Source organism: Trichoplusia ni, chromosome 18 (genome assembly GCF_003590095.1).
Source record: "Trichoplusia ni isolate ovarian cell line Hi5 chromosome 18, tn1, whole genome shotgun sequence".
NCBI classification, from domain to species: domain Eukaryota; kingdom Metazoa; phylum Arthropoda; class Insecta; order Lepidoptera; family Noctuidae; genus Trichoplusia; species Trichoplusia ni.
In genome coordinates this window covers 8,016,898-8,033,896 of record NC_039495.1, presented here as the reverse complement: position 1 = coordinate 8,033,896, position 16,999 = coordinate 8,016,898, and the positions used below count along the sequence as shown (strand labels likewise).

The 16,999-nt window shown below is 35.0% G+C and overlaps 1 protein-coding gene across 2 annotated transcripts in view; it reads left to right on the top strand.

Moving 5' to 3' along the window:
• The window catches only part of LOC113502885 (somatomedin-B and thrombospondin type-1 domain-containing protein), a 64,042-nt gene that overhangs the window by 38,966 nt on the left and 8,077 nt on the right, over positions 1 to 16,999 (top strand). The gene's annotated exons all lie outside the window — the stretch shown is intronic.

Genomic DNA, 16,999 nt, shown 5'->3' with positions numbered 1-16,999 from the left:
AACGATTTATTTAAAACTTGTTGTAGTCCACGGTTAAGCCCGCGTCGGGTATCGCCGTAAACAATTATCTTTTTCTTTAAGTTGATTAAAAACAAACCCCACATTAAAATAAAACTATCTACTTTTACGGATTTTTTCGCGGTTTAATTTTAGATTTTAGTTCCCGACGTTTCGAAACCTTTGCAGGTATCATGGCCACGGGCAGACTGAGATGGCGTTCGTCTTGACAGAAGATGTTGCTCGTTCTACCTTCATATTTTAATTAATTATTTGTGGTCCGACCTACGCAAAAAATCCGTAAAAGTAGTTTCATTTCAATGTCTAACATTCGCGTAAACCTAAGAAACCACTATGAAACCCCACATTACTTCGAATACCTTCAAGAACATGAACGCAAAGTTTCATGACGTTGGGTTTAGTATTTTTCGCGTGAAAGCGTAACATACAAACTTACATTCACAAATATAATATTACTAGAGACTTAGGGCAAAAATGAGCGTCGTTTTAGATCAAAACTTGATTTCTGAAGCTACCTAAATCTAACATCTTTATGGTTAATGACATACAATCTTACCAATTGAATTTCCTCACCTCTTCATGATGAGTCAATTCAAATGTTTGACTCTCAAGGGTGTCTCGACACTGCATCCACACAAACAGCATCAAAGCTAATTAAAGACGCCTGTTGACTGTACCTCTCCTTTAGTTGTGAGGCTATTCATGTGGAAGAACAGGGTATAACTATGTACCTAATGAATTATTGTTCAACCCTGACGCAAGAAGAGGGGTTTTATAAGGTTGTCTGCATGTCTGTGTAGTTAGTCTGTCTGTCTATTGGTCTATTAGTACGTTTGTGGCATTATAACTTCCGAACGAATTGATCCAAATGTCATATCGGGAATATTAAAGAAAACTTAGACGAATTAAGAATCTTTTTGAAGTCGATTGAAAACATGTAGAAGTAGTATGTACAGAATAAATGATTCTATTCCATGATTCCAAATTTCAATTATTTTTCAGTACTAGTAAATTAAATAACAACCCAATAATTCTAATACACAATGTATCGGGAGAATTAATTAAATATTGAACTGGTCCAGACAAACATTTCCTGCTCGGTTCTTATGTTTAAATACATTTGAATTTCAGATAGGTAATGTTTCGTGGGTTGGTATGTATACGCTTTCCGTATGCATATTGAACTTAGATTGAAATTCAATTGTTTGTTTTGTCCTTCAATACTTGGTACTCGGATACTCGAACTGAATTGAATATCTGAATCTGTGTTTGCGTATGTTGTAGTTTCAGTTAGAGATAAATAACTTTACTTATATTGTAAAGGCGAGTTTGAGTGCATGGATGTTTGTTCCTCTTTCACACAAAAACCCCTGAAGGGATTTAGATGAAACTTGGTACATAGATAGTTTATACCACGATTTTATGTTGTGGGAACATTTTCGATTGGAGGCGGGCGAGCTCGCGAGAAACTGCCACTGTTTGAATATTTTAATACTTTTTACACTCCGCAATGTATTAAAATCTTAAAAATAAATGGGTAATAATATTTCAACCCTGTCGGGCACGGCAAAAGTAGCAGAGGACAAAATTACCAATATTGTTTCAGAATTTTAGTTGAATATGGCCAAGATACTTTATTAACACAAAACCAGACTATTTTTAACCCGCGGAAAATAAAATCCAATAAAAACGTCATTACAACACGAACACACAAAAAAAACAACTGACAACAATTGATCAGTTAGAAAAAATGTTCTTGAATAAAAATAAAACCTGTGTTTAAAAAAAAACTGTTCCTTGAGGTTGTGAAAAATATTTTTCAATATGACAGGGAACGGGACATTAACACGCTGTTTATTCTTAAACAATTTTGAATTATTTAGTCTTCAGCGAGCTTGCATGAAAATGCAAGACTGTGATGGATGGATTCTTTGCGCGGACTCATATATTTAAGACAGTGGCGTTCCAAGTTTTACTTGCTTCAGAAGACAAGTATTATGTGGTGAATACTTGTTAGTTTATTATTATTTTGTATTATTATAGGAAGCTTGTCATTATTCCTTCACCGGCCACTGCAAAAAAAAAATGTTTATAGGTAATATGTTTTAATGACATACTTACATTTATTGTGACATGTTAACATTAGCTTTTAGTTTACTTTAATATATTACGAAATTACTTTTAAATGTTCTCCATTAGCAGGGGCATTGGCAAAGGAATAAACACGGGTGGGTTTTAGTCAGTAGAAGTCTGACAATCCCTTAGGCTCAACCCAAAGCGGAAGGAGCCATTTGATGATTTCAAATCCGAAAAAAATCTCTAAAAAAAACAATTTGTCGCCAGCCCTAACTTAATCTTTTATTTCATTAAAAAGGGTAATGTTTTTTCTCCAATAACTTACGGAGACAATCTATTCAATTCATTACCGCCCCGCCTGTCATTATCCCCCTTCATTAGCATATTTAAATAAAAACTCTTGTCTCGCTGTATTAACATCTATACGCCCACAAAAGCTAAACTTTTCCGTATTATGCTCAGGGGTGGAAAACGACAATACGAAAATTAAATTTTTAAAGGCCATTGTTGTATTTACAATTCAAATATTTCTTTTGTTGACGTACTTACCAGATAAAATGCTTTGTTTTCTATTTTTTTTATCTTTGATCCTGTTGATATTGTTCCCTTTGAGATGTCTGGTGTTTTTGAAGAACAATTTTCGGATAAAGAAACCGGGCAAGTGCGAATTTTGTTCTTGTTATGTGAATTAATTATTTTTGATGGCTTGTGGTTATTTAAACACAATGGCTTAGAATTCCTTTATCTTGGAATCGTTTAACAGCATTTAAAAGGCCGTTTTATGATGCACTCTACCTATTTTCCTTTCCTGAAACCTGTATGAAAATTACTTATAGCTACCATCTTGGATTACCATTGGTCTGCACAAATAGCCGAACTGTCATCACGCCAAACCAACAGAGCGCGACGTGTTGCCAGTTCGATCCCCGCGTAGCATTTGTTGAAATCCGCGAATGCTTGTTCTGAGTCTGGGTGCCTTTGTGCATGTGATTAGAATGTTTGTGATACCCGTTACACAAAATCGCTGCATTTATAAAGAAAGAAAAACATTGCACTTTAACGTACCACATATATCTATCACGTATATGTCTGTTCAAAATACGGGAATGAAGTTGCCTCAGCTGCCTCGATTCTCATACTACCTGTGAATTTAGAAGTTCTCATGATTCTGAGGAACACAGTGCAGAGTGACGTGACTTTAATTAAAGTGGAGCACATCATTACCATTAGCACGGAATCGGCCAAAGCTGAGAGTTCCCCTTCTAGAGAGGGAAACTGTGAATGGTGTTAGTGATCACAGAAGAACGGAGTTCCGCGTTTTCTGTTCCTACTTTTATAATTTCTACTGGATGTGGGGTGTTGTTTGTTTAATGATGCGCTATATATTAACTTGGAGGATGGGATTTGAGATTCTATGTTTCGAGTGTGGTGTTGGATGTAAAAATTATCCCACCAAAAACATTAAATGTAAAAAAATGCCAAGTCTCTCGATGCAGTCTTTCCATCGTAAAAAGTTTTGAGATCTCATAGAAGCCAAGTCCTATTCAAAATATTTTGTAGTTATAAATCAACATTTAGTAATTGTATCAATAGTTTTCTTTATATTATAATTATAGTGACTTGGCAATGAGCACAAGAAGAAACAAATAAAACGGCATATTTGTAGGAGTTGAAAGTTACACACACCGCATGCGTAAACATTAATATCACAAAATTATTTTTCTTTTGGTTTATCCGTGTCGTCCCAACCGAATTTCGGCAACGGCAGTCAGTCTTAGTGTACTCTCGATTCATTTACTTTCATAAAGCGATGGCCCGTAAGGTATTCTTAATTATTGTATTGGAGCATGTAGTCGGTAGTGACCATCATGATTCACACATAACAAATAATCTGATCACTGGTCTCGTCAGTAACATTTGCACATAATTCCAGGCATCAAGCAGCTTTTAATTTGTGCTCATTGCCAAGTCACTATAATTATAATATAAAGAAAACTATTGATACAATTACTAAATGTTGATTTATAACTACAAAATATTTTGAATAGGACTTGGCTTCTATGAGATCTCAAAACTTTTTACGATGGAAAGACTGCATCGAGAGACTTGGCATTTTTTTACATTTAATGTTTTTGGTGGGATCTCATTTATTTTTTGTAAGTGTATTTCTTTCTTTTTTTTTAGGTGTCATAATTTCTAGGACTTCAGCTACTGCTTTGCTTAGAACCCATTCTCTATCTCTATCTCTTTTGTTTCTTCTCTGAGACTTCGTTACTTCTAATGTAAACAAGCTTAAACTTATATATATATGCATATATATATCTACTAACTTACAAACTATAGCTAAACTAAACTAAATAACACGTAAAGTTCTCCGAATATCAATTATCACTACAATATTTTTTAGTTTCGAAATGGTTTTTCATAGACAGGTGGCGCTATCAAATGAAAATTATCGAATTATTCTGAAGTACTACTTAGACTGCGCTTTGTAACGAAACCATAGCGCGATTCAGACACGTACAACGCCATCTATCGAGCGCGCATACAATATTTATCGCAATACAATGGAGTTTTAGCTTTATTAATTTAATGAATTATGAATTTTATGTATTAATTTGTATTAATGATAGTCTGTGTATTACATTTATATTATTCTTTTCTATTCTATGTATGTATTCATCCAATTGAATAGGTACTTAAACAACGAACAAAGTTAACAATGCAGTCAAAATCCATACATAATGTTCTTGCCAAACCGCAAATATAAAATTGTTTTCTATGGCATATTATTTTTTAATGTTTTTATAATTTTTCCTTTATATGTGGCTAAGGACCTATCTTGGTGCAAAATTTGAAGTTTCTAAGTCTGCTCGAAGTACCTTAGATTTTTGATGATCTGTCAGTGAGTCAGTGAGTGACAAAATGGTGTAACTTTGATCGACCGTAACTCCTAAACCATTAATTCAATTGGCATGTAATTTCGAACTTAAGCTTGTTCTAATGCCTACTATTATTCCCCGAAAAGCTAAACTCCTAGCTTTGTCCACGTCGAAGATACAGGGGGGGCGAAACAGCCGCGAATCGCTTCGAGAAAAGATGGTACGGCCGTGCCCGTTTTGCTCGAGACTTGGCAGGGGCACTGCCGTGCCCTCAGATTAAAAGAAGAATTTAAGGTCTGTGAGTGACAAACCTTAAACTCTTGTCTATTAACGTCGTGTATTAACATCTATACGCCCACAAAAGCTAAACTTTTCCGTATTATGCTCAGGGGTGGAAAACGATAATACGAAAAATAATACTCTTAACACATTTAAAAACGAAAGTTTGTGAGTCAAATGGCGAAAACAATTTTGTTATTCGGTATGGAGAAAATTTGTTTTTAATCGTACCAAGAACTAGGAAAAACGAGTATTTCTCATATTGAATATTATGACATAGAATAACTTCAGTGATACACTAACGTAGTAATCTTCTTAAACAATTCTAAGCCCAAATGGAATCCTAACTCATGAGCTTATGACGGAGCACAATGCTTAAAACTTCTTCGTAGTAATGGGATGTGAATTTACTTCACCTAATGCTTTCCACTTTGAGGCCTTCTTCAAGGTCCATAAAGAATTCTCGGGACCATCAAACGAGCTTGTATCAAATGTATTGTGTTGGTTGGGACCGTAAGCCAGTTTGACAATACGAATATATGACATTGCATCAAAAACCAGTAGCTTCTGAATTTGTGTCTATATTTCTTTTCAGGGTAGTCTCATAGAAAAGAAGAATGACCATTGCCACCTGACAATGTACTTAAATTACCTCATAAAATAAATATTAATTTATCTAATTATATGATGTATCAATTACGCTTATCACAATTGTTGAATTCAGTGTTCTTAAAAAATACATGTAAAAGTGATGGGATATCCTACTTACAGAATAAATTATTTCATTCCAACCGAAGTATTAGTTTACATCAGAAATATATGATTAGAATAGTCTTGTATGTCTCGAATTTCGAGGAAGAATATATTTAATCACACAAACACGTGTTCTTCAACAAACCTTTCAACCTAGTTTGATTCAAACCAAAAACTACGTGATTCAAACATTTTTGATCTCGGTCTTACATTAGAAATAAAATGGGGTATATCAAGCCCTATGGGCATTTTATACAGTTTCATTACGTTATTCTTAGAAACCAGAAGTGAGGACAGGTTTTTAAAAAGCAAGCACGGTTACGTCACAAACAATTAAACCCAATCATTACAAAGATAACTTAAAGTTAATACATCAAACTCTAATTACTGCAAAGGAATAGGTATGAATGGCAATTATCGAAATAACAATATGGCTGCTATGCTGAATAAATACAACGAAGGTCCCGGAGATGTTCCAGCAAGGCCAGCTGACAGCGGAGAGAGAGCGTTGCTAAGCGCGCTCCGTCTTTTATAACGGACTGCTTGTCAAATCCCAGGTTCGAAAGAGGTTTCAACTAAGGATCTTGAAGGAGGGTTCACTTTGAAAAGAAGGTTTCGTTAACACGGCCGTTCCTGACAGCGAGGCGTCCTCGACCGCATCTTGCTTGGAGTCTTCACTATCTCAAGCATCACCAGACTGCTGTCGCTCTCAGACTAGAAATAATCATCTGCAAAATGACAACAACACATACTAAACATTTGTTTTCTTGCGACACTTGTGTCGAAGCTGGAAAACAGAAACCATTTGAAGTGATTTTGTTAAGTACGCGATAGTGAGCGTGCACTCCCACCATCAAGTACCCAACAAGCAAACAGAAAGATTTCAGTAATGTTATTGATATGGTAAACTTAAAAGCTATGACTTAAAAATATTGCACAGAAAAATCAATGATTCTTAAAAGTAAATAAACTTAAAAGCTAAATCTTAAAAATATTGCAAAGCAAAATCAGTGATTCTTAAAATGTAAATGGAGCATTCCAAGCAATGAAATTCCCAACTTCCATTGTGTAGAATACTAGCAAAGATAAACAGGTGGTATTGAAGCTGATATACTTAACCAGATCGGAAGCCATGAACTATAGGTCCAGGCTAAACAGAAGCCATAAGCCAGAGGTTCAGACCAAACAGAAGCCATGAACCATAAGGTCCAGGCCAAACAGAAGCCATAAGCCAGAGGCTCAGACCAAACAGAAGCCATGAACTAAAAGCTCAGGCCAAACAGAAGCCATGAACCAGAGGTCCAGGCCATACAGAAGCCATAAGCCAAAGGCTCAGACCAAACAGAAGCTGTGAACCAGAGGTCCAAGCCAAACAGAAGTCTTAATGTTGCTCCGCATTCTCGAAGACAGCACAGCATGCGTCCAGCGTGACTCGCCGCGCCAGAGCACCATACGCCCGGCAGCCGCAGCCGAACCAGCCAGCAGTTCCAGCTCGCAGCGATGATGTAGCTGTACACGTAGGAACTTACAGGGCTCCCGCATGCCAGAGTCCAGCTTTGCTGCACTCCACGAAGCCTTCTACAGAGTCGCCAGCAGCGTACGCTCGTGGTTGTTCTGGTTTTGGTGTAGTCGTATTGACACCGCTGATTGTCTGTAAACAATTCTGAGGCACGCTGTCTCCTGGAGACATAAATGCTTGTTGTAGAGTGTTACGTCACACACTATAGAGCATGATACTTGTGTAGAAGCCTACCAGAGCCTCAATTTTTCTTGAGCTCGGCCGCTCCTGACCATTATCAAGAAAACGTCCAAAGTAATCTATTTCAGTATCTACGAAAGAAATATTTTTAAATTAACCGAATAAAAACCAGCATTCGTGAAAGTACTCAAAACTTGACAACAAATAAAGTCCTTCTTGACACATAGGTACTAACGAAAATTCAACTAAGTCTGTTATTTTAAGTTTCGCATTCGTCGCAGCAGCCCTTATTCGAGTATCAGTAATTAATACCTCTGACTATTATTGCAACTTTCAGATCGTCAGACAAACCTTTTTGGTATAAAACGCAAAAGAGACTTTCGGCATATGTCATGAACTTATTTAAATGTTACACATAACCTCAACGAGCTAATATTCAACCTAAGGCTCGATCACGCGTGGAATCACGGCAGCTATATGAGTTATCACAACGTCTATGACCACTTCATGGACTACGGAACACATAACGATGTTTAGAATCAAGGTACGCTCGCGACCACGAAAATGCTCACGTTGCTTATGCGATGATAAAGCGATCTACTTCTCAACGTGCGAGAACAATTACGACACGATCGACGCGAATCGTTTTGGTTTTTAACACTTTTTCAAACGTTGGGGCTGAATTTTCGAATGTCTCACGAAAAACAGAATAAAAATAAAAAACTCACCGATACTCGTGGCACAGACAAAAATAAAATTTGCAGTAATTAGATGAAAATCAAACAAATCCTTTACTTTAACTTAAAACAGATGGCACAAACAGCACTAAGCACGTGGTCTATCCCACTTCTGATCTTAGAAACCAGAAGTGAGGACAGGTTTTTAAAAAGCAAGCACGGTTACGTCACAAACAATTAAACCCAATCATTACAAAGATAACTTAAAGTTAATACATCAAACTCTAATTACTGCAAAGGAATAGGTATGAATGGCAATTATCGAAATAACAATATGGCTGCTATGCTGAATAAATACAACGAAGGTCCCGGAGATGTTCCAGCAAGGCCAGCTGACAGCGGAGAGAGAGCGTTGCTAAGCGCGCTCCGTCTTTTATAACGGACTGCTTGTCAAATCCCAGGTTCGAAAGAGGTTTCAACTAAGGATCTTGAAGGAGGGTTCACTTTGAAAAGAAGGTTTCGTTAACATTATATTATCATCTTATACCGATGTTTGGGTTCAGGCGACAATGATACTCATTTGTTTTGATGTCTCCGAGAATATAAGTAGCGGGAGTGCTTTCAAATGTTTTCTACGTAAAGTTTTAGTAAGAAGCTATGTGTAGAAAATAAGTACAATTGTATTGACTATGAAATGAAATTTATATCGAAAAAAGCATAATATGGTAAAATTTTGAATAACTAACTGCAAGAATAAATATAATTAATAGATTAAAAAGATCTAAGTGCCAACGTTTTTAAATTTCACTTCATTCAAATCTTATCAAAATTGGTCCAGCCGTTTTTATACTTGTAAATTATGTTGACATCGGGTTAGAAGCAACCCTGAAAACCCTGAAACCCTGGCCTGCTAACTTATCGGGAAGTGCGTCAAAATTGAGTTGCAAAAATTCAGCCGAAACGACAAACAAGAAAAGTGAGTGTAAAACGTGGGAAAAAAGGATTAGGCAACAGAAGAATAAATGCCCTTTGAAAATAAAAATAATTAACCTCGAAAAACTTATGTTTGAAATTCGAATTGTTCCAGTGAAGTCCCTACATTTGGTTTCATATTTGAGAAATTGTCCAAAAATCATCGTTGTTGCATCAGGAGTTTCACAATATACAGCCCTGTATTTCTTTAAAGAATTCTTTGTATTTCTTTCATCCAAAAAAGGAACGGTTTGACTAATACAACATGAAATTGCAGGCGCTTAGAAATTGGCTTTGCAAGAGTCGGTTAGTAATTCATTCGGGCAGTACGTGTGCTTGGGAAGCAGAAAGATTAAACGTCAGAGCATTTTAAAAGTTAGAAGACATTCTTGTAGCTCCTATATTAAGTTAGAACTGAAAAATCATGACTTATATTCTTGACTCTTTAGTTTCAGTAGTTTATTTATTACATTTTTTACAACCGTGACCATTTAAACCAAAATTAAATTATTGTACAGTTCTCACTAATTATACAAGTTCATTAAGTTTGTGTAGTTTTTAAAGTATGTAGTAAAAAGTACTATGCCGTGTTTTGACAAGCGTTAGCAAGTCTGTCCCTTTGTCTGTCATCAAATAATTCAAATTAAATTTGACCCATTACTCGATTTCCAATTGAGCTGAAATTTTCCATGATTATTATGTATATTGCGAGACAATGCAATGTTATGATATGATGGTACTGATTTGAGGCAGAACCTGAAAGGTGTTCCTAGAATCGTGGCAATAAAACGACAAAATCCCACTCCGTTCTTGTTTCTAAAGATCGCTTTCCTTTCTTAATTCATGCAATACATCTCTTTAAAAATCAATTCACGTAATACTAAACTCAAAGCATCCAATTTAACGTTTCTAAACTCTGAAACTCGTCAATTAATCACCTATTCTTCAGCTGTTTACATTAATAAAGTATCCTTTATTTACTCAACTTTGGGGATTCACCATTTTCCTTTCCCGCCTGTACCACGAACTCTTAAACAAAAACTTTTGCCGTGTCAAAACGAGACAACGCTATGCAAATTATAACACGCTATCTCACTTCAACATTAGTACTGGTTTTAACAGGTCCCAGTATAGACCCAGTTTTCACTAATTATTCAAGTTAATTGAAGTTTTGTAAGCCCTCATTTTGCTTGAAGAGTTATGCGTCGTTTCGACCCTAATCCAGGGCTAAATGAAAAAATACTTTTTGGAATTAAACCGGGTACATATCAAGTTTATTAGTACATGTCATTGATAAAAATTCATGATGCGTACTGTTAATAAAAAAGGTATGTTGTCTGTATATTTTTATTCATTTTTTTTGTCGTATCATTTTTGGGACATTAATTTGATTGATGACGTTTTTTCAGCGTATTTATGGTTATTTTGTTTTGATTGAATTTTGTGCGCCCTGTGTGTCAGTACTGGCGTGAATAATGTATTGACTGATGGAATTTTTGATGGTTGATATTTTTGTTCAAATTGTTTTGCCAAGTTCCGTACACGTTATTGAAATAATTTACACTTTAACCTGTTTTTTTTTTAAATAATCGCGAAAGTGACTATTCAACACTGGTTATTTTAAACGCTAAAATTTGTTTGCATGGATGTTTATTTCTCTTTCACACAAAAACCATTGAGCGGTTTAGATGATTTTTTTTTCGACTGATAGTTTATAAAACATATAGTAACGTTTTCATCATTTAATATTTTTGTGGGATTCTTTTCGATTTGTAGCCGGCGGGACTGTAAGCAACAGCTAGTCCTCAAAATGTTGGTATTTCCATCAAATGTTCTATTTTTATAAGCTGGACAAAGGCGTATCCTAAAATGCTTTAGTAAAATCGATGTGTTTATCCATTCCGTCCTCGTCTCCCTTGCTGAGTATAATCCTATTTGTTTGACGCTGTCCTATATTTGTAATTCCTACCAACTTTGTCTGTTGTTCGGGAAACTTAATGATATTACTAAATCTACATAATCTGCCGTCGAAACATATATATACGGCGATTAGAATTTATAGTAAGCTGAAATGTGCTATGTTGTTTTTGAAATAAGGTTTAAAATCGCCTGGATTCTATGCCAACTATTTAGCTTCATTGTGTAGTCGAATATTACCGTTTAAAAATATTGTTTCTACTTCATTTCGTTTCATGTTAACCGTCCCTATTCCCTGAAAATATTACCCTTTAGCCTTTTTTGCTTTTGCAGTATGAATGGTGAATGCTACCCTTCCAATCACCATGCTCTCTTACGTGTCTTTACAATTTCCTATCCCCAATTAATATACTCACTCTTCACAATAAGATATTTTTCTTTAAAACACGTACGTAATTGGTACATCCGTTAGGGCCTGTCGATTCAGAAAAGGGTCCTTTATAATGGTCATCGGGTTCCAAAGGGCAACACAATACGCATTGTACTTCAGGTTCACCTTGGCAGGGTTTGATATAAATTCCCTTCCTCGTGTTATTATCAAGGTTGTGATTGTGAATGGGCTACAGGTCGCCTTCAACAATATATGTTATACCTACCTACGTGATGGTTTTCATTACATTTTTGTTTTGTGAATGAAATCTTTCACTAAATTACTATCTTCCCATTTTAAACTATCGAATTTCATTTTCATAATATTTTTTCTATTTCTATATTATTATTTTTTTGTAAAATCACATTTCTTTAAAACGACTCCCTAACTTAAGAATTTAATCATTGTTCCGAGAGGGTTTTACAAACATTTAAGACACATATACAAACTCAGGACACTCAGACTCAGGCTGTAGATCACACAAACGCTTGTCCTACGCGGGGTTATATATTCTAATTCTACCAAAGAGAATACATCCTTCTATTCGAAGATACTAAACAGAGATCGCTGACAAAACACTAACAACGGCACAAGCATTCAATCCATTAAACTGGAACATTTCGTTTAATTAAAATGTTTAATCTTAGGCCGAAACTGGGGAACACCCAAAGACATTACTTATTTACATAGCTAATTGTTGAGTGTCGTTCTAATGCAATCCCCTATCCGAGGTCTCTGATTGTGTTTCAGATGTTTGTTAGGGAGTTAATTAGGAACGTGGATTGATGGTTCGGAGGAGGAGCTAGTTGGATATTGGACTGAGGAAACCCTCTGTCTCTAAAGTGATTAGAGTTTTTTGGTAATTTTTGCTTTCAAGTTTTTTTGTTTTAGTTTTAAAGAAGAAATTACTTGAACATCCTTTTTTTACTAAAACACCCTAAAGTATTTTTAGATTAAAAACTAGCTCATATATGTCAGCTATCCTTTAACTGAAGTTTAGTCTAATTGGTCCAGTTGTCTAAGTGTGAAGAGGTAACACACATCTCACAAATCTGAAGCAACTTTGAATATTATCATTGTTATTTCAAGCTGTCTTAAGCTACGTCAGAGAACCAAGGCTTGCATAAAAACTCTGACACCAGTCACACCAGCCATACCATACATAAAGAAGATCATGATTATCATAGATTACTGCCATCTCAAATATAGTACACTAATCTAAATCCAATAAGGACGACACGGTAAATCTCCACTTTTCCAATACACCCGACGAACTATCCAGCGTAATTCCGAAAACCAATAACTTATCTCCATCCTTTGCTAAGCCTTCCATTTGATGACATTTAATATTCCTTTTGAAAGCATCTTAGACGAAAACACGTCCAATAGAATCGGAGGATGAACTAATCTCTCAAGCAACTGTCGTCAAGTCCTTTGTAGTACAATCCTTGGCTTGGAGCTCAATCGTGCGTGCAAATGCATTGTAATCATCGTCAACTAGGCTAATATGTAATCTGCCTCTGTAGTCTGAAGCACGCTCTTCAACTGTAATTGCGATATTGATATTATTATCAAGATGTATGAACACGTATATGTAGTGTTTAAACTAGACCGAGCTTCATAATTGTTGAATACCAATCCCGTGCTTGGATATTTGTAGATAAGATATTGTTTTGAGTAAGATATAGGAAAAGTAGTATAGAAAAAGTTAGACTAATAACAACCAACTTCAAATGGAAAACAACTATTGCACGTAAAATTAAAAATATTTGATTGATTTTTAATTTAACGTGAAATATTGATGACGATGATCAACAAAATTGGTTAATCCAGTCCGAAGTACCAAGATCAAGACAAAAAGAAAACAAAGTACCTACTGACAAATTGAGGACCTCCTCATTTTTGAAACCAGTTACAAAGAACGTCGGTGACGCCAAGCTAACAAGACAATTATAAAACGTCTGAAAGGGCCCAACTTATTGATCGTGGAGAATCCAAAAGGTATATTGTATCATGTCTAACAAAAAAAATGAGTCTTATTTAAAAAAATCAGTTACGTCAACGTCGATATTTTTATTATTTTTGTCCATAAAACGTACCTACTTATAGCGCTGTCATGTATTTTCGTTCGTCAAATGAGATTTTGTGATCTCATTATTTTACTTAGTCTCATTTAATGGATTGCTGAACCGAAGCGCTTTTATCATTTGTTTATTTAATGGGATAAGAAGAAAAAGCTTAATTTTATGATGTGCCTTGTATTTTGTTACAATTACGTTTTATGATTGATGCTTTAACAGAATTTATATTGTTAATATTGTTTCTGTACATGTATCATGAAAAGAGACACAATTTAATACTTGTGAAAAATCTGTATTGTGTAAATTTCTGTCTACGAGCATTTCAAGAAACGTGATAGCTACGTTTCTTGAAATACAGCTCGTAGACAGAAATTTTCAGTAAAAGGGGTTCCGTTTTGCCCTTTTGATACAACATCCAAGAAAGAATTTGGCTTATCACCATCACCAATTCACCAGCCAATCAAGCTAATTGGAACAGGTAGTTGCTTTCTCATTATAAAATTATAACCATCATCCATATATTTAAATTTACATTACGGTTAAAACAATCATTTTAGAAAAGAAAAATCAAACATTTCTTTCAGCAATATTGTTTCTCCATACTTTTGCTCGTTTAGTTACCAGCTTACGATCTTCACCGCATGTAGCACCAACACGTGTCTGCGTCTATTTCTAAACGTTATAATGGATCCTTTATATTCACATTTGGGTCAGTTCCCTTCGACGCTATGTCCACATCGCCCCATTGTGAAAGCATCAGAATAGTTTTGCAAACAAGTAATGTACTTACCTTTGCCCTAAACCTTTGACTTTGTTATACCTTTTGCATTTATTAGGCTGCCTTTGTTAATTTTGAGGTTGCTTAATCAAGCTTTTGATCCTTGACCTTCCTGGAAGACTGTTGAGTTTTCTCTTCCTGGATTTTTAGATATTTAGGTTTGAATTTGATTCACGGGTTGTCATGACTGTTTTTTGTTTATGAAAAATTCATATTTTACTTTTTGTGTTGTATTGAAGTAAGGTGATGATTTAGACAGATTTAAAAAAAAAGACTTTGTCACAGATTCAATAATTTCTTACAATACCGACGCCGATTCATAAAAAATGGTTTTTGATCGATTCCATCAAGCCATCTGATATTTGTCGCAAACAATTCACAATTCAGTATCTTTATAATAATGTAAAAGTAAATCATTTTAGTGTACGTGTTTGTGCTACTAAACTCCTTCTAAACGGCTAGACAGATTTTGTTTCATTAAGATACACAAATCAACCCAGAAGAACGAAGTTCACTGTTAAATATTTAATTGAACATCTGTAACAATTCACCCGCAGAGTCCATCAAAACATTGACTGTACCTACGTAGGAACAGCTAAGGTTGTGATTACTACACCTGCCCATACTACTACAAACACACAAGTAGGTGCAATAATATATCGCCAGGTTATACCTCAAGCTATCCTGTCACATAACAAATATATATCAATGGAGTTCCCTGGAATGATGGACTGAGAGTTATTAGACCAATTACTATTACTTATTATATAGGTATAATATGATGCTGGTCGTTAGTACACGCTACTGTTTCTATATCTAAAATAGGAGAATTTTCAGATTTAATAACAGATTATTGATTGAGAAGTAGCTTTTGCCCAATATTGGGAGATACATATATGTTTTGTTTCATTTTTACAATTGAACTCTTTCGAACTTCAAGTATAATCGTGAATAATGTGTAATCTAAATTGAAGACTTTTCTTTTTAATATCATTAAAGTTCAAAAGAAGATCATCAAGATCAATATTTTTACTTAAAAATACAGAAATTGAAATTATTCAAAAAATCTTTTTTGTTCATCTCAACGATTCTCCAAGAATAATCAACTTAACAAATAGTGATAAGTTATGTAAGACAACCTCTTTTTATCCAAACGTAGTTTTTTTGCAATCTAATGAGTATTTACAAACCTGTAGCAGTTATATTCTTGCGTTTATTTTCTAACTAGGTTAGTGGGTGAAGCTAAATAGATCAAGTCACTTTTCTTTCTATTCCTTGAGTGTAATCACTTTGGCTTTTACGCTACGTTTTGATATGGGGGTCTTAAATTGTACTCTGATATGTGGCTGTAGTTACTGAAGAAGCTATATTGCAACCTTTTTACAGAATCAACCTCTGTTTCAAATCTTTCACCAGAGCAATTTCATTGACAGCTTACAATGCATAAAATACTCGATCGTGTTTTGATACCACTATTTTGTGACAAAATCGAATTTGAAACAAAATCATAGAACGAAACAAAATAGTTTTGACAATAGTTATCTCATACAAAACGTCTTAAAGCTTACTTATAACGCAACAAAAGTATTAAGTTGTAACGTTGTGGAGTGACCGGGATAGCTTTCGACTTAACTCTGACCGGACTGATAGGTGTTTTAGTGAATGGTGGTCACCGTTTAGTAATAAATAAAGTAAATTGAATGAATGATACTGAAATGGCCAATATTCAACTCAGAAGCAAGATATAAATAATCTTTCTAATAATATAATCGTCATAATCGGTTAATTTACAAACAATTATGTTTTACCTATTTCACGAAACTTCGCGCTCAGTGGGTTTAGTGACCTCAACCAATCAGCTCTTTTTTCAGTCATTTGATCAGTCTTTAAATAAACGATAGTAACACAACAAATACTCACTGAACGTTACGTTGTACTGAAATCACAAACTTGACCTATTCATAGCCTACTGCAGAACCACAATTACTCTTCTATTTTACTCCATAAAGGTGTATTATTTAAACGTTTACAAGGCAGAGGCACTAAATAGCCAATAGCCAATACGAAGGTGTTCATTCTGTGAAGGCAAGGTTTATTTATAGCACAATTATTACGCCTCCTTCACACGTGAATAGCCAGGGAAGGCAGCGATGGCTATGTGTAGGGAAGTAAGTAAATAATATATGGAGTGGGAGATTATTGGTGTATGGAAAAAATTGGCAAGTATTTTGAAATGGATTATTTTATTTATGGAAAAATTTTTGGGCAAATTGTGAAGTATTTTTGTGAAGCAATTCGATTTGAAACTTGGCAGGTAACAGTGTGATTTATTTTAAGTGGCAATATGTTTTATTATTTTTTATGTAAAATTTCAACCCATTTTAATAAGGCTGCACTGCTGTCCGTCCATCTGTATTTCATGAACCGTGATAGCTAG